Here is a 19,175-nt window from a genome sequence, read left to right on the forward strand (position 1 = left end):
GACGAAGCTGTGGTCTAAAGAAGAGTCCTTCTCCTAATGAAGTGCCTCCCATTAGCAGGGGACAGCAGTGCACAGGATCCCTCATTAAGCACTTCCACTGCTCCTGCAAATGAGGAAGAATGCTTTAGACAGGACGTAATCGGGCATGGAAAGGAGACACACAGCAAAGGCTCCAAGTTAAGATGACTTCAGAGAGATGCAGTTCCACAGAGAAACTGTGCTGATGAGGCTTTAAAATAACACAGAGAGAAGTTTGTGCTGAGATTTTCATGGGCAGGAAGTGTTTCTCACCCCCAAAGCCTGTGCAGGATGAGCTTAATGTTAGCATAAGCTTCAGAGAGATGTTGAGAAGCAGAGTTCACAGGGAAGAGCTTGAGATATGAGCTGTGGGGATAATTGAAGGAGCAGGAGGGGGAGCTGACAGCAGCTCGAGCGAGATGCTGTGGGCAGAGGAGACGTTTGCACCGGTGCTGATGAGGTGGGATGGATGGATGGATGGATGGATGGAAGCAGCCAGGATGTCCCCAGCCCATCAGTGGGAGGGCCCTGGGAGTCACAGGATATCGGGAAATGAGGCTTTGCTATTTTATCAGCTTCAGAAATGTCCTGAATTATTATTAATAATGCATTGGTTTACTTAGAATGCCTGCACTTGCAAACAGTGGGCTTGGGCTCTGTGTATGGTTTTGACAGACTTTCCTGCAAAGGAGGCAGGTTTTAAAGATGCTCTAGAAGTGATGCAGTGATGAGGAGCCAGGTCAGCCAATGCACCTTGTCTGAGGCTTGTCTCCACTGAGAACGCACCCTAAACCTGCCCTGTGTGCTGCTCTGGGGATGTTTTCCAACATGCAGTGTGTGGAAGTGGACCCTCTGTACCAGCATCTCCCATTGCTCTGATGTCAGGCAAGACAAGGAGGCTTTTCCAGCAGGTTTCTTTTCAATTCCATCCCCAGCCATTTAAAGCAATGAAGCAACCAGACCAGCAACTGCAGCAAAGTATTAATTCTGCAGCTTGACTGTGAACTTCAGATACTTGTCTTGACTTCCACTAGGAAAATGCCAATGTGAGGGTAACCTTTTGCAACCATCGGTTGTCTCAAAACATGACTCTGCTCCCCTTTTGAAAGAATAAATGGCAACACAGGAGAAAAGCAGGAGAAAGAGCAAACCCTTCCTGTGTGCCCTGCAGCATCAGTCTCCATCACCTGGGGCTGGACCAAGGAGCTGCTCTGCAGATCCTGAGGATGGGGCCCAAAGGTGTCCTCGATGTAGAACCTGATGGATCAAGAAAAGGGGGTTTTGTGGTGTGGTTTGGGGTGTGAGGGTGCCCTGGTCCTTGACACAGGACATGGGGCATCCTGAGGGCTCAGAAATAACACAGAAATCAGCTATAGATAGTTACAGAATATGTGAGAATTGAAAGTAACACCAGGGCAGCCTCTCTCCTTGTTCTCCTCTTTAATATTAGAATTACTTGAAGTGATTCATTTATAATGAGACTTCTGTTGCCAAATTGAAGTATCTTTGGCCAAATTTTGCTGTAGATTATGCCTGGACTGCTGTACTGGTGTGCTTATTTCCAGCAGGAATAGCTTGCCTAATAGTTCTGTGATTTAAATCTCACCATCCTCACCCAGGCATCTCTTCCCCTCTTTGTCTTCATTCCTTTGTCCTCATTCATTCCTGTCCTCATTCCCTCCCAAGCTCTGCTGGTCCCCAGCCGAGCGCCCCTTTCTCGCCTGCTCGGAAATGCCTGTTGGAGTCATTCTGCTCTCCAGCACATCGCAGTGATTGCCTGCAGGCTCTGTGTGCGATGCTCACTGTTCCTAGCACAGGGAAAGCGTTGTCACCTGGCTGATGGGGTTCAGGAGGTCCATCCTCGGCCTTTCAGAACACGTTTATTGCAGACAAGGTCTGTAATAAGTTCAAACTCATTCTGGCTGTCTCTGTGCCTGGAAAAGGGGGAAAATTAGCTCAGCCTGCAGACTTCTTTGTTTGCTCCATAATGGGCAGTGCCTGCAGGCCAGCACTTTGTGGTTTGCCCTGCAAGAGCACTAGTGTCAGATGGGCTGAGCCACCAGGGGCTGTCACCTTGTTTCACACTAAATTCAGAGTAATCAAACGTAAGAGCTTTAGAAAGGGCTGTGTCAAAGTGTGTTTAAATGCCGATACCTATGGATTCATTTTCATGCTTTGACAAGATAGGGTCATTGAACTGACAGCCGTGGTTTGAAGGCAGAAGGCAATGTGCCTTAGCTGAGTATGCTTCTCTTGGGATGTTCTGCTTCTCCACTGGATGCAGCATGAACTCTGGAACTGCAGTGAGCATCCTGACCCATGCAGTCCATTCTCCACTGATGCTCATTTCAGAAGACAGCTCTAGGATCTTCATCGTTGGAGATGAACTCTGTGCTGGGTCATATTTGAGAGAGAAAATGTCGTGGTCTCTACCTTTGATCATCTTAAAGGTAGAGACCTTTAAGATTACCTCTGTTTATGAACTGTTGCTCACTTCCCTGTGCTGCATGAGAAATTCCAGTGATGAAATGCCTGGAGGTGCTACCAGAGAGATGATGGATGTGAGAAGCCAATAGCTTGGTTACTTTCAGTGCAGCAAGCAATTCAATTTATCCCTTGCATTCAATGCAGGGATAAATTAGGATCTAGTAAATGAATGTCTATTTCTAAAACAAAACAGAGGAAAATAGGGAATGAGGGAATGTGTGAGCTCCATAGCATGCCATGCTCCACACTGCCTGGAAGCTTGCTCTGGATGCAGGGATGCTGCATTCCCTTCTCACTCTGCAGATCTGCTGTGCACCTTCAGAGCCTAGAAAGCCCCTGTGCTGGTGGGCAGGCTCTCTTCTCTCTTGAATTCACAGAGACATTCCAGCTGTATTTCCAGCAATTTGACTGCCAGTTTGAATAAAGAGATTAAACAGGCACGTGCCAAGCACGCTTTAAGCCTCTCGCTGGCTCAGTTGGCAGATTTGAATAGTGGGTGATGAATTCAAACGAAGCATTTCTGCTGATTTCTGAAGCTGCGAGGCTCATGCAATAGCTGGGCTGGAGCACTGGGCAGAGCAGGCGGTATAGGGAATGTGGGGGCTCCTGCAGCCATGGCCGGTGCTCTCAGATGTGTCACCCTTTGCAGGCGCAGTGTCTGCACCAGTTTGTCTCATCGGTTGCAATATCCCAGTCTGGGTCCTTAAAGCTCACCCAGTTCCAACCCCTGCCACAGACAGGGACACCTTCCACTAGAGCAGCTTGCTCCAAGCCCCATCCAGCCTGGCCTTGGACGCTGCCAGGGATGGGGCGGTGATTTCCTGCTCCATCCTGTCCTGTTGTGCACAGCAAGGATGCTGTGCAGCACCCTGGCTTTACAAATTGCCTTCACCACATCCAGACCAGGCTCCGAGGCCCAGCCCGTTCAGTGTTCTTCTCTTGTGTGAACCCATTTATAGGCAAAATTAAACTATTACAGAGTGCAGCTGCAGTATCTTTTCCAGCATTTCCCTGGGTGTCACATTTACTTAGCAAGCTTAGAAAGCAGCCTGTCAGGCTGAGCTGGAAATGCAGTTTTTCCTTCAGATTGGAGATTTCAGTGGTCCTCAGCACAAACGTGAAGAAACTCAAACCTGATGGCTTTCAGGGTAAAGTCTGTTCTGTTTTTCTCATTGCCTCATCACAGTTTGGTTATTCACTGCAGCGTGTTAGGAGCCGCAGTGGTGTGGATGGATTGTCCTGTGAAGTCAAGGATGCTGATTTCCAGCTTGAAAAACCTGTTTTCACTTTGCAAAGATTATTCTAATTCAATAATTTTAGGCAGGAATTGATTCAACAGTCTGGAGAGATGGAGGAAAAACAATAAATGAAATAGGCAGGGATTAGGGTGGACCACGTATCTGCCCTCCTGCTCTGAGAGGCAGGGTATGTCCAGCTAATTCCTAAAGGTGGGGATCGCACAGCCCCTCAGCATCGCCTGATCTGTGTTTAGTGAAGGGCTCGTCATGGAAGCCACGGGGCTGGCAGAGGTGACCCATGGGCGCCCATACCCATCACCTGGGTGAAAGGATGCTGCCAGTCAATACTCATTAGCAGGGAGATTGTTATTGCCCTCTCCTTAGACACCCCATTCGTGCCCAAAGAAAACCAAATCTATTTAAATTGCTCTAAAGCCATTAGAGATAATCAATTCGTGTTAAAGATCTGCTATTCTCAGCAATCAATTTGCTTGTCTGTCTGCAAAGTTTTCCTGGTTTGAGGAAGCTCCTTGAAGCCAGGGGGTGGTTTATGGGGTGAAATAGGTTGGTGTTGTTCTCCATAGTGCCCCAGTGATGGGGTCCTCAACCACTGGGTGAGTCATGGGGAGCTGCCAAGGATGGGTAAGGGCTGGCAGCAACAACCACTGCATGGCCAAAAGGAAAGGAGGAAAAGAGGGGGAAAGAACAGTGAAGGATGGAAGTCAGAGGGGAAGCTGTTGTTCTATGTTTGCAGGAGGAAAGAAACTGATTTCTCCATCCAGCAGGTAGGGATAAGATGGGTGGAAAAAAAATTAAAATTGATCAGAAATTAACTATTCATAGGACATTATTCATTAAGATTCATCTTGGCAAGTGGGTGAAATGAGGCAAGGGAAGAAATTAGCTTGCTTGAGAGTGTCAAAGTGATTATGTGATTAAATTGCAATTTATAATTTCTCCTTCAAAAAAAAAAGTTATTCCCTGATTTGTGTTTCTGCCCCTCTCTGTGTTTCTTCAAGTCTCCCATAGTGTGTGTGTGTGTGTGTGTGTGTGTGTGTGTGTGTGTGTGTGTATGACCAGGAAATGCATAGGGCTTGTCTTCAACAAAGGCCAGCAGACCCATGTCCCTGATGCTCCTCCTCTGCCAGCTTTTCCTGGGATTCCTCCCTGTGAGGGTGCTGAGGCGCTGGCACAGGGTGCCCAGAGAAGCTGTGGCTGCCCCATCCCTGGCAGTGCTCAAGGCCAGGTTGGACACAGGGGCTTGGAGCAAGCTGCTCCAGTGGAAGGGGTCCCTGCATGGAACTGGATGAGCTTTAAGGTCGCTTCCAACCCAAACCATTTTGGGATTCTATTCTTTGAATTAAGCACCTTGAAACTGAAGTCTGTGGTGAGTCCTATTCAGTCCTTCTCAGGCTCTTGTGATGGATACGTGAGGAGGTTTGGTGCTTGCTCCTGTGATCCCCATGATGCTGGGGAGGCTGCAGCTCATCTCCTTCCACACACACAAACCTGACTCCTCGAACATCATCCAGATGTGATCACACAGGCAGCAAAAGCAGCAGGGAAGCTTGCTCTAGTGTTTAATTCTCATTTAAAGAACTCTGCCTCTCATTGTCATTGTTGCGCCTCACCTCGAAAATGGAGCTATTTCTTTTGTGCTGCCCAATAAAGGTTTAGTGGCATACATTGGCTGTTTGCAAGACCACAATGTTAATTCATGGCGTGTTTATGAGCAGTACAAGGCTTGCACAGGTTAATAGTTGGGGCAGGCTTGTCTTCAGGTGAATGAGCAGGCGTGGGGGGGTTACAGCTCTGTCACCCAGTTTATTTGGAGATACACAACAATGAATAAAATCAACCATGACGAGGCTTAAGTCTGCAGCAAACATCTAAGCCCTGCCAGGGTGGTAATCCATGGAATACTCGCTGTTATCAGCCCTGCAGGAGCTGGGCATCTCTCTGAAGTGGTGAAGTGCTTGGGAGGTGGGAGCTGTGCCCAGCTCAGGGAATGGGAGCAGGGGTATGGATGTGTGCAGTGTGGACTGCAGAGACACCAGTAAAACACACTGCTGCTGCTTGTAGGGATAGAAACCCTCATCCCTGAGCTCTGCCCCGCATCACTGGGGCCGGTTAATCTTTGCTAACAGCCACCCTTCTCTGATCAAACATTATCAGTCGATAGATGGACCGCTTTGCTCTGAGGAGATGAAAGAGTTAACTGTGGCTATTAAGGCAAGCATCCAGCCTGTGAGGGAATTAAACACTTCACTGCTGGTAGGGCAAACAACTGAGTGAGAGATGGAGCAGTGAGGCATAGGAGCTGCAGCGAGGAGGTGATGGAAGGGAGTGAGGGGGGCTTGGAGAGCTTGATCCCTGCAGGGCTCAGTAGCTGCTTCCTCGACAGAAATGGAGCTGTGGAGGGGTACCAAATACCAAGTATTTCCAATGAGATGCAAGGTTTCTGAAAGGCTGCAAATCTCCTGTACAGAATTGGTTGTCATGAGAGAGTTGTGCTGGTTGGACACTGCCATCCCAAACTGGGGGGCACAAGCTGTCTCTGCAGCAAAGGCTGGGCCAACACATGAGCATTTCAAAGCAAACTGTAGAGCAGAAAACCCTGCTGTGGATGGGCCGTGTTCCACCTGCCTGATGCAGAGCCCACTTGTGGGATGCGAACTCAGCCCTTGGTGTGGACAGGTTGCAGGAGCAGCTTGCTTGGCAAGGAGCGTTGCTACCCCTGGTTAATGGTGTTGCTCTTGTAATTGCCTTTAATGTAATCATTATCCTAAGTCCCAAGAGCATCCCCCATTTATTGCCAAGGCATTGAACTGCCAAGTCCCTGGCAGAGGAATGGATTTTCCTGCTGGAGTTTATGTCCTAATCTAAGCACATGTGCTGCTGACCTTTTGCAGGCTGGGGTTAGTGCTATGGGGTCCTTTTGGAGACACTGTGTAACTTGTTTACCCCTTTATACCCTTCTCTTATGGCTGAAATGAAGGTACAGCCTTTCTGGGCAGGTAATGGAGAGAGGGAGTGGAATAGCCTGAGGTAGCACTGGATCTGAAAGCAGAATGCTCCTCGAGTCCTCAGCATGGAAAGCCAGCAAGAATACCTAATAAAGCGCAGGTTTGGGCTGATAAAGTCAGGGGTAGGACATTGGAAAGACACTGAGCTGAAAGAAAACTCAGCCTGATTAAACTGCTTTATATCAGTTTACTTGGTTGTTTCTGCTTCACTTGCAAGACATCATTATAATTACTTGGCATCAGCAAGCCATTACTCAGAGGTTCTGGGCCAGGGCAGCAGAAGACATGATTGCCTCATAAACCTAATGAGCCATATTGATTACTGGAGGATAAGGACTTGAGGTACAAACAGCCCATGTTCTTTATTTGTCTAGTTGTTAGATATGTATTTGCAGCCTGGACTTGACAGAGTTACACAGGGTGTTGTATGCTGTTGTGCTACTTCTCGTGTAAAGCACAGTTAAGCATCTGTATCCCTTTCCCTTGTAACCAAAGTCAGTAATGGGTGGGAAGTGAATGTGGACCCAGGTTTGAATGCTGCTTCCCCTAAGATGCTGTTGGGAGTACCACCCGGTGTGATTGTGATCGCTGCACAGCACACCACACCATGGCCATGTTATTTTTCTCATTGGCACTTTAGAAGACCAGAGGATTTTGTTTTCCATTTTCCTTGCTCTGAAGAGCATCAAACCCTCTGAACATTCCAGTCCCTCAGCAATGAGGGCTTGGTCAGGACCTTTCTCCCTCTCTTCATGTCTCAAACTCTGATGGCGCTTACCTGTGTCAGTGGTGCTGCAAGCAGAGCACAGTGACACGTGCATTTGTCACTCTGCATCGAGCGTGTTTCTGCCTCTCTGCTCTGGAGGAGCTATAAGACATAAGGACATTGGTGTTACTGTCTTTTTAATAAGCTGACTGAATGGAAACCAAAAGGTATTCACTTTGCTAGGCCTGTGCAGGAGCAGGAAAATGGCTACAGCATCAATTGCTGCTGAAACAGCATTCATTGCCCACATCATCTTCTTCCCTTTGAAATTCCCCTGTTTCTGGAGTGGTTTGGCTCAGGGCAGGGGTGGGCAGCTGGGCTCCTCCTCTGCTCCACCCAGAGCAGGGTGGTCCCTTCAGCCTGCAGGACCTGCACATCTCCCATCTTCTAGTGTAGAAGATGTGGTCCCTCTCATGCTGTGCTCATGTCATCCTCAGACTCCCACCTCTTCAGCTGCACAACACTCCCAGTCCCTCCCAACAGTCGGGCTCCTCGCAAGTGGGAGGGTTTTTCTGTAGAGCTTTTGCCAACCATCTGCTTAAGAGATTATTTTTGTTGTTTCTCTTTTTACCCCTCCCTGAAATGAAGGGAAAACCCCTTGTGTAAGTCCTCTGTGCTTTCTGGCTGCCCATCTTGAACTCTGAGGGACCCATGCTGTGACTTGTCTCGTGTGGTCCAGGAATGATGCTGGTAAACTGCAAACTGTGCAGGAGAAGAGCCCCAGTGGGGGTCCATGGGCTCAGCTCCCCCTGCATCGCTGTGTTTCCAACTGGGAAACCACCATTCCTCTTACCACAGCTCTTTTTCAATTGTGAATGACTTCAAACTGCCTTACTCTGCACTTTATATCTTCAAATAAGCAACTTTTGATGTTGTGTTGATTAATTATTTGTGTAAAGGGAGTGTTCTGCCGCTCCAGATAGTAATAGGGGCACTTGGGGGAGTGTAGGGGTCTGTGTTCAGAGGACCCTGCAGTCTCTATGGAGGTGGGAGCCACAGGGGTGTTCGCAGCACATCGTTCCTGCATCCCAGGGTTTGGTGATGCCAAGAGGAGCAGCATCGCTTTGGGTGCCTGAAGGACACAGACCAGCTGCAAAGCACGGAGCTGAGCCTGGCCTGCAGCACGGGGCTGGTCCTCACCTGGTCCCCAGGGATGCGCTCAGAAATGCCAGTTGCACAAAGCAGCTGAAATGAGGCAGTAGGAAATTAAATATGCTTATTAGAGCTAAAAATAGCAGCTCTGTTCTTTAGTGATGCATGGAAAAAAGCCCCTTGTACCAGAAAAATACCTTGGGCTTCTGCCAGGCAACAGATGCAAGAAACCTTTTGTAGCCCCGCTGGGGGAGCTGGTGGCACTGCCTCTGAACCTTGGAGCTCCTATTTTTAGCAGTGGATCAATATAGGCTTTTCTGCTGTGAAGAGAAAGGCAGATAGGGCAGAGTGAGGCAGGTGTGAAGAGCCCTGCATTAAATATTCATCCCTGTTAGACAAAGAGCCATTTCATCTGACCAGCAGGTCCAAGGAGGTGATCCTGCCCCTCTATTCTGCTCTTGTGAGACCTCACCTGGAGCATTGTGTGCAGTTCTGGTGTCCTCAGCATAAAAAGGACATGGAGCTGTTGGAACAAGTCTAGAGGAGGCCACGAGGATGATCAGGGGCTGGAGCAGCTCCTGTATGGAGACAGGATGAGAAAGTTGGGGCTGTTCAGCCTGGAGAAGAGAAGCTGCTTGGAGACCTCAGAGCAGCTGCCAGTATCTGAAGGGCCTATAGGGATGCTGGGGAGGGACTCTTCATCAGGGACTGTAGTGACAGGACAAGGGGGAATGGGTTAAAACTGAAACAGGGGAAGTTTAGATTGGATATAAGGAGGAAATTCTTTCCTGTGAGGGTGGTGAGGCACTGGAATGGGTTGCCCAGGGAGGTTGTGAATGCTCCATCCCTGGCAGTGTTCAAGGCCAGGTTGGATGAGGCCTTGGGTAATATGGTTTAGTGTGAGGTGTCCCTGCCCATGGCAGGGGGTTGGAACTGGATGATCTTCAGGTCCTTTCCAACCCGAACTATTCTATGATCTCTATCACTTGGGTGATAAGGGTGGAAAATCCATGTGGGCTCTGAAGGACAAACTGGGTGCCCTGGGGGCACCTCATGGACCTGGCACTGCTGCCTTTGAGGGACTCCTCCTCCAGTGAGCTGAATGCTTCATGCTGATGATGGGTCCGTTAGGTGACGGACATGGGTGGAGATGGTATATTCTGCAGCAGGGTGTTGAGTATGGAGCTACTGTCTGAGCAGCTCGGTTTAAAGCATTTTGCAAGCTGATATTAATTGACCTTGGCAATGCTCTTGTGCTGTTAGCCAAAACTAATAACCTTGTACTTGACGTAGGGAAACTGAGGCAGGCAGGGAGGGATGCTTCTCTTCTATGCCCTCCAAAGAGTAACAGAGCCGATGTTATCTCAGTTACCAGTTCAGTCCCTTAACATGCCTTGCTCCTAAAGACTTGTGCCGTTTAGACAAGGTACAAAGCTGCTCTTTTCCCAGGAGCTGCTTTCCTCCAGATGCAGCTTTGAATCCCCTCTCTACCCATGTGAGAGGGAGCTGAAATGTTGGCAGAGACAAACAGCTCCATTTCCCTGGGCAGAAGGTGCAATGCTGCACCCCTGTGGGAGCTGGGAGCTTCAGACATCAAACTTGGGAGCTCTGGGGGGATGTACATGAGATTTCTGTGATCTACAGCATCCCAATCTATGTCTATGTGTGGTCCAGGCATCAAAAGAGGGAGAGAAAAGAGGCTCATGGGCAGGCATTGTATGAGACTTGTTCTCAAACCCCTGGAAGTGCTGGGGATGCAATTCCCAGGACAAGGAATGGAGGCAGCTGAGATTTCTCCAGCTTGCTGGCATCCTGAAGTTGTATTTTGTAGATAACAAGCAGTCAGCATTGTCACTTCTTGCAGGCAGGTTAATCCTCTAAATTTGAAATGCATTTCATTTGGATGTAGATACATTTGATCATGGGGGGGGGGAACCAGGAGCCCCATACAAATAGGAAATTATGCAAATACCTTATATGTTAGACTGATAAAGTTTGTGGTTGCTATTTCCACTCACGTTGCCTGAATACAAATTCTAAAGTAATCTGTGTGCAAGCCTGACATGCATGATAACATGGGGCCAGTTCCCTCTGTCCTCTCTGTGCTGGAGGGCCCAGGCATTGATCCCTGCACAAGCCTTTGGCCTTCAGCAGCAGCTGCTGTGGTTTATGGAGTGGCCTCTACGCCCCCAGCATCCTTTCTTCTTGCTGAGCAACTTATCATTTCCGAGACCACAAAGCCCAGCCTGCAAAATAACTTCTTTTCATCCACCAAAATAGAAGCAGTGAAAATAGCACCATTGACAGCAGCAGCTTCCCATTTGGGTTTCTTCTTGTCCCATCAAAGCCCTGGGCTGACAGGAGCATGGGGCACCTGTGAGTTCCATCCATGGGGATACCAACCATGCTCAGGGCAGCAGGGAACTCGCAGCAGCCAGGGTATGGACAACACAGTGTTCAGCCAGTTCTTATAGAGGCTTGGTTCGTGCCAGCAAAGGGCTCTGGGTCCTCTGTGGAGTCCCCCTGTGGAGGGCAGTGGGGCATGGCAACCCTGCAGTAGGATGCAGTGTTTGCAGCTCTCTGGTCACATTATGGCAGCGTGTGGCCTATCTGCTCCGCAGAAAGTTAACAAACAAGGAGCATCACCTCCAAAAGTAATCACCATTAGCAATGTGAAGGATCTGGACTGGAGAGCACCACTGCTTCCCTCTGTGCTGACTGGAGCAACAATCCCCATTAACCACTGTTAGCTCAGTCCCCTCCAACATTCAGGGAATCATGGAATGGTTTGGGTTGGAAGGGACCTGAAAGCTCCTCCAGCTCCAATCCCTGCCATGGGCAAGGACCTCTTCCCCTGGAGCAGCTTGCTCCAAGCCCCTGTGTCCAACCTGGCCTTGAGCACTGCCAGGGATGGGGCAGCCACAGCTTCTCTGGGCACCCTGTGCCAGCGCTTCACCAAGCTGACAGTAATACAATATTATACCTATTACAACAACATTACACCTATTACAACATCCTTTTGGACATTCTCCTTGGCTATTACCCCGCTGTCTGTCTGAGGGGGAACAGTTTGTACACTAGCTCAGAGGGACATTGGCTCGACAGCAGCCCTTAGATCTACTTGAGTTGGCTTTATGGCAACGCATCCTCTGAGCTCCCTTTTGCAGTGGTGGTTTTCCAGGAAGATCTCCCACACTGCTGCAGCCTTGCTGCCAGTCTAATTCTGCAGGCACACCAGCAAGCCAGGGGACTTCCAGCACTGAACTGGCAAAGGCTCTGAATGCTGGCAGGCTGGTCTGGCATTAATAGGAGAGGCCACATAAGCGTCCCCTCCTTAAACTGAATGAGTCATTTTTCTCAATAAACTCTTCTATGTGCTAGAGAAAGGGTTTCCTGGGTAATAAAAACTCAGCTGTATTTTCTCAGCAGATGTCATGAAGTGAGAACTTGACTGAGCTCTGGAGCAGCATCCAAGATGCAATCCATCACCCATGGAGAGGCTCGAGCTCCCTGTTGCACGGTGGTGTCTGATGCTGTAGTTGTTTCCCCATGAACCAGTGATTTCCTGACCCGTGTAAGAGGCCTCGAGCCTGACTCCTCTTGCACTGATTTAATGCTGTGTGACTTTGCTGAAGTCTGGGGAATTTATGCTTTCTGGGAAAAGAATATGCATTTAATGAGAGAGTTTTAAACCTTACTGCTACCTGCTTGAACCAGTCACCCCATGCCTTCCCCAGGTGTTTCTCACACATACTTGTAATGCATTAGCCCATTCCCTGGAGTGCTCCTATTTAAACAAGGACCTGCCCTTGTGTTCCATCTCTTGTGCTGACATCTCACAGAAGCCATCCTGCTGCACCTCTGCTCCTCCTTCTGCAGAAGGGAAGTCATTTTCGCCACTCACCTTATTAGGGTTTTGAGATTTAAATCTGAAGAGCAAGGTGTATTCTTGAATGTCTGGCCCTGCTGCTTCTTCCTTTGTGTTATTAAACTTGTTAGGGAGGAAATACCCAGCTCCAACCCCTGCCATGGGCAGGGACCCCTTCCACTGGAGCAGCTTGCTCCAAGCCCCTGTGTCCAACCTGCCCTTGAACACTGCCAGGGATGGGTCAGCCACAGCTTCTCTGGGCACCCTGTGCCAGTGCCTCAGCACTCTCACAGGGAAGAGCTTCCTTGTATGCATTTGCTGCCTCCCAGGCTGCTGAATGTCCTCTGCCTCTTGTTCCCAACCCACAGCAGCTCTGCATCTCCGCAGCACGGACAAGAGGAAAGCGCCGTGCAGCACACACAGCCTTGGTTTAAGTAGCCCCTAGTGAATTAACCCGGAATTTCTGGCCATAGTATAATCCCTCATTGGCAGGAGGGAGTTCTTCCAGCAGCTGGACATGGGAGGCTGCTGGAGGATGGATGCTGCAGGGCCTTGGCTCACTGTTTTCTTTCTGCCCCATTGATCCCCATTAGGAAAGCCCTCTGTGCAGTGCTGCCTGGTGAGGAAAACTCTTCCCAGCACATTAACGTAACAGCAAAGCTGGCACAGAAATAACCAGCGGGATCCAAGAACTGCGGAGTCAGAGGGAGCTGCTTGAGGGTTCTGCTGTTACTGGCAGGCTCAGAGTCGCAGAGGCCAGGGATGAGGCAGGGGCCAGATCTCTGTGGGCAGAAGATGCTCCATGAACATGCAGGTGGATAATCCGGATAATGTGATGCTGGGATCCGAGTGTCACGCACAACTGGCTTTGGAAAGCCTGGAGTCCCAGCTCCACCTGGGCTGTGGCAGGGATGCAGAGCATAGCGAGGTCCCACCCTGCATATCTCAGATGGCTGTGCACAAAACCAGGGAGGGGGGAGTAGGGCCAGAAACCCCTTGTGCTCTCGCAAAGTGGGATCCCTCCTGTTCCCAGCACTATTCCCCCTCATGTGACAGCGGTTTCCCAAGGGAAAGTTGCTTTCTGGAAGGAGGCTGGAGGAAAGCCTAGTCCTTGTCTGTAAAGCCCCAAACAGGACATTTTCAGAAGGGCTATAAACATACACCTCCAAGAGCAAGCCTGGGATTACAGTGCTCCTGCTGCTTAGAGGAGATGTTCTGAATGTGAATTTATTTATTGGGAACATGCAGTAAGGTGGGGTTTTTAAGACTAAATTTAAAGTCAGGACACATATATCATTAAGGATGTAGGATTTTAAGAGGCTTTGTTATTAATTAACATTTATATTACAGAAGTGCCTAGGGAACTGTAAATGAAATCAGGGTCCCATCACACTAGGGCTGAACAAACACACTGTGCAGCACAATGAGCACACAAACCAAACCAGCTTGCACTTAGTGGGGCAAGAACCCTGCTGTGCTTGGGTATGGATGTCAGTGAAACAGGTTACTGGCACAGGCACTAACTGTTCATCATAGAATCACAGACCTGTTTGTGTTGAAGGGACCTTAAAGCTCACCCAGCTCCAACCCCTGCCAAGGCAGGGACCCCTTCCACTGGAGCAGCTTGCTCCAAGCCCCTGTGACCAACCTGGCCTTGAGCACTGCCAGGGATGGGGCAGCCACAGCTTCTCTGGGCACCCTGTGCCAGCGCCTCAGCACCCTCACAGGGAAGAGCTTCTGCCTAAGAGCTCAGCTCAGTCTCCCCTCAGGCAGGTTCAAGCCATTCCCCTTGGGCTGTTATTTATTAAGCTCAGTGCTCTTCCTCACCAGGATTATGCAGTCTGGGGGCTCTGGTCATTCACCCTCACACGGGAGGGCTGCAGGGGGACCCAGAATTGCTGTGAGCTTTGGAAGCAAAGGCTGATCTCCACTGCTGCTTCCCAGGAAGCTGTGTGAGCACCTCACAACTCCTGATCTTCCCCCTCCTTTCCACTCAAAGGGATGATTAGAAACCATCAGCCCACCAGCCCATGGCCTGCCCAGCTCAGGGAGAATTTGTCCTTCCCATTTCTTGTCCTGATTTTCACTCTTCTCCCTGCTCCGCTCTCCCAACTGCAGAGGCACAGAAATCCACCAAAGTGGATCAAGCAATCATCTGTCAGAGAAAGCAATTTCCCAACATGAGCGTGGGGTAATTCAAAGAAAGAGAGCCCATATTGTCAGGTGAGGGTCATTTCCAAGTCTGTTTCTGTTCTCTACTTCTTTTCTGCCCAGCTCTGGTAAGAATGGTATTATGAGCTTTGCAGAAAGAGCCGAGCATGGTAAATGAGGTGAGAAACAAAGTCCTGCTTCTTAGCAAAGCATTCAATCACTGTTGGGAAAGTCATCCATTAAACCTGTAGTGTTTTTCCTGGTCAATTGCTAAAGATGTACAGAAGAGCAAAGTGATGTTTCGTTTGGCTGCTGGCGTTTCATGTTTTAGGTGCAGCAAGAAGCTCTGTCCTTGTGTGGCAAGGCTGGAGAGCCAACCTGTGGGAGGGAATGCAGCGCATTGTGCTTGGCAGCAAAGGCTGTGGGATGCGTGGATGGACCCCACACTGCCCCTCTGCTCCCAGCAAAGGGACATTCAGTCTACGTGAAGGGCCAGCGAATGAATAAATGCTCATGGAGAGAAAGGCCAGGTTGGATGGGGCCTTGAGCAGCCTGGGAAGTGGAAGGTGTCCCTGGCCGTGGCAGGGCATTGAAACTAGATGGTCTTTGAGGTCCCTTCCAACACAAACGAGTCTGTGATTCTAGGAGATAATTCTCTGAAATGGAAATCATGTGAAGAGATGAGAAAGCCTGGGATGGTGCCTGGGCTGGGTCTGTGACAGGGCTGGGTGAGGACTTTATCCCTCAGCTTCATGTGAGACAGCATGCTCAGAGCAAAGCTGCAGAGTCCTCACTGGAGACAACCTGTTTGTTCAGCTGCAGGATGACATGAATGCAGGCAGCTTCCCAAAGGGTCTTTATATTTAACTCTGTACATATGAATAGATATGATATGTACTTACAAAGAAGCAAACTTTATTTCTGTTCAGCAGGTATTTCCAGTTATCAGAACCATCAACACCATTTATTTTAGTCTTTTCATAGAAAAAAAAAAAAAATGAGCTCAGAGTTGCATGAAGGATGAACGAAGCAGTCATTTGGTACGACAAAAAATCAGCTTCCCAAATGAGAAATCTCCCTCTTGTGTCATAAAAAAGACATTTCTGTATTACCTTTGGAAAAGTGATGGCTGTTAAATCTTACACGGTGTAACATCAGCCTTTCTGAAGTGCTGAGAAAGCCAATTCAGAGGGAGCTGGAGTGCCAAGGAATGAAAGGGGAACACTTTGCAATTGAAATTGCAAATTGCTTGATTGGAAAGAGGGTTTTTCAAAGACCCTCTGAGCAGGAGCTGCTGCTTAGCTGCTCCAACGTGCTCACTGCAGCACTCCGAATCCTTCATTGAAAGGAGAACACTGAGAGATGTGAGTGCTGATAGCCCAGCTTCAAAGGCAGGGAAACCTTGGCTAAGAGTTCCTTTCCTACTGACAGAGTGTCTTTTCTTACAGGGCTATAAGGGATGCTGGGAAAAACACTGAGATGTCCCAGGAGGGTTTTATAATGACATTTGAACTAATGACAGCCGCTGTGGCAGCACAGCGTGGGCACTCCTGGCCTGGTGCTCTGGATGGCTGGTCCATGATCCTGGCGATGCCGCTCTGGCAGCACTTGGGCTGGGACCTTCTTCCATGAGCAGCCACCAGCCACAGCTGAGGATCCAGGGGCTGCATCCAGGGCTCCTGCAGCCCCTCATTCCTTCCTGAATGAGCCAGTGCTGGTCAGAGGACGCTCTGGCACTGAGGGAAGCCTTGTGCTGGTAATTCAGGCTCCACAGTGCTCCCGAGGGAGGCTGTTTACTCAAGGGATAATGCTGAAAGGATTTTCCCTTTAATGCCTGCTTACTTTGGAAGACTGAAGCTTTGTTTGCTTATAGACATCTATTTTTGTGAAATGCTTCGTTCCTGTTTCCCTTGGGTATAATTGGATTTTTCTCAATAAGTAACAAAATTAAAGAAGTAGTTTATAGCATCTCTGCAGCATTCATTTGTTTAAAAGCAAACAAAACCCAAACCCTTACAGTCAAGAGTGCATTTTTAAAAGCAGGGCAAGGCAGTAACTTCTACTTTAAAAAGCCTGACAAGTTTTATGACGCTATTTTACATGGCTCCAGAGTTTCAGGAGAGAAGAAAAAGAGCACTCAGTCAAAACCAGAATGTATTTTTATAGCAGCAAAATTTCCAGAACGAGACTATAGATCTTCTGCTAATATGGGGAACCTTCAGAAACACCCCCCCACACACACATGCCAGCATAAGCAACTGTCATATAATGTTTAAAGAGAAGTCCATAACTCCCAGGGACGCAGGGCTGGCTCTTTTCCTAGATGGATTCTTGCTCTTGCAGCATCACAAGGATGTGCTTCTTTCTAATTGCTTGTATTAGTGACTTCTCTTTCTTACCTGTGATGCTGCAGGAGAATCTCCTCTCTCCTACTGTTGTGTTCCCCCTGCTTTGATGCTGGAAACTTTTTGGGTTGTTAACATCCTCCTGCCTGAAGTCAGGCTACACCACTCGGGCTAAGGGTGGCTGCACCCATGTCTCATCCCTCCTTTGGGTCTGTAGAGCCACAAGCTCCCACTTGGCCCCACAGGACCCACAACTCATACAGGCTGCTCGCTCTTACCTTCAATTCATGTCCCATACTGGGAACAGATACAGGCAAACCAGAACCACCTGCGTGTACATGTGCTTATCGTGACATGTGTGGGACATATGTGTCATGACTTGTGGGGCTTCTGTGTGGTTTCAAGACCTGAAAACCCACCTTCTCCTTCTGCGCAGCTGATTTATTCCCCCCAAATAAAGACCATTGGGCAACTGGATAGATTTTTCTCTGCTTGGGCATATGGGCTCTGCTAAGAAATGTTTTTCTTTCATCTGTGCTAATCTGCTGGGTTTCAGGGCTGCAGATGTTTTAGTTCACCCTCCCTGGGACCACCTGGGATGCTGAGGACTTTCTGTCCCCTTGGATGTTTGCTCTTCAGCTGTGCTGGGTCCACCAATGTCCTCACCCAGCCCTAGAACAGAGAAGCTTTTTCTGCCAGATGTTCCCTGATGTAACTCATGCATCTGTGACCTTTACATGCCCGATTCATCGCTGGTCAATCATCAGCCTCATGCAAAGCTTTTTCCACACAAAGGTCTCCTTTCTTCTGTGTTTCCAGGCTTGGGCAGTGACACGAACATTGGCAGGAGCAGCAGCAGGGAAGAAGTGATGCGCTGGCAGACGTTCCCGGGGAGTATCAACCCTTCCCGGCCGTTTTGAAGCCCTAGATCTGTTCTGTGCTATTTGCAGCCGCTCCAGCTCGGTCCTTTCCCCGCTGTGCAGCGAGCGCGGCGGGCACGGGGGGGAGCTGCAGCCCCACAGGCCGGGACGCGGTTCCCATGGCACCCGAGGCCGGGATTCCCAGCCCGCCCGCCCCGATTGCCCCAAGGCTGCAGGCATGCAGCGTGCCCCGTCCCCGGCAGCTTTGGACCGCCTTGCCTGCACTTCAAACCTTACACTATTTATCAAGGCTGGGAAATAACGCTGTCTAGACAATACCATCTTCTGAACATACTAAACAGGAGACTGCCATGGTTAGAGGTGAGGTTTATGGCTGGTAGAAAGTGATGCAGAAATTTCTGCTCTGGTTCCTGCTGGCTCCCCGTGTCACCATCCGGTAGCGCAAGCCCTGTGATCCCCCCCAGTCGCACTCCAAAAAGAGGGAAAAGCCATGGAAACCTGTGTTCAGCTCTTTGGAACTGAGCACGTTAGCGACGCTGAGCACATCTCGCCATAAGGTCATCCATGGAAGGATTTGCCATGTTGTCTACAGAAGGGGTTAGTTCTCATTCTAGGTGTCACACTGGCTTAGCAGACTGCTGGGGAAGCAGTTCCACAGCCAAAACCCCCTCTGCCCTCCCCAGCAGCACCTGGACCCGCTTTCGCTGAGGCACCCATGGGCCACACTTCCTCCAGTACCAGCCTCCAGCAGCACCTGGGCTCTTTCCTCACCTGACAGCAGGTAACTGAATCTAAGCACGTTGAGCTTTGGACGGTGCCTGTGGCAGCCTGTGCTCAAGGAGGGTCACCAGAGGGAAGCTGTGACATACACAGGTAATGCACCTACACCCCTGGCCTGCCCGGGCGAGTCAAGCCGCAAAGCATCATTCACTGCAGTGCTCCTGCTCCGGGAAACAGCGGCGTTACAGAGCACCATGGGCAGACGTTCGGTCCTGGGAGTGAGGCCACTGTCGGGCCGGGCCGCCTGACCGGAGCAGGCCCAGGAGGCTTGAGGGGAGCGGGGCTCAAAGCCTGTGTGAGGGGAGAGAGGCTGCACTGGGCCGAGACCCCTCCAGCCCGGCCTCTGCTGGTGGATGAGGACGGCATCGCCCCTCTCCCAGCTCCGCTGTAGGTCCCACTCGTCGGGACTGCGGCCGAGGGCGGGTCCCGGAGCCACCGCCCAAGCCCCGCCCGCGGCGGAAGTGACGCGCCAATCACAGCGGCCCACTCGCTCCGCCGCCGCCGCCGCGAACAAAAGGGATTT

General features: G+C 49.9%; 1 protein-coding gene across 1 annotated transcript in view; it reads right to left on the reverse strand.

Annotated features, from left to right (window-relative positions):
- Nucleotides 1-19,175, reverse strand: part of RHOC (ras homolog family member C) — a 415,761-nt gene that overhangs the window by 264,099 nt on the left and 132,487 nt on the right. The window lies entirely within an intron of this gene.

This window comes from Neopsephotus bourkii, unplaced genomic scaffold, assembly GCF_033783945.1.
Source record: "Neopsephotus bourkii isolate Nb327-2 ecotype Australia unplaced genomic scaffold, CSIRO-AGI_Nbou_v1 NB_1139, whole genome shotgun sequence".
NCBI classification, from domain to species: Eukaryota; Metazoa; Chordata; class Aves; order Psittaciformes; family Psittacidae; genus Neopsephotus; species Neopsephotus bourkii.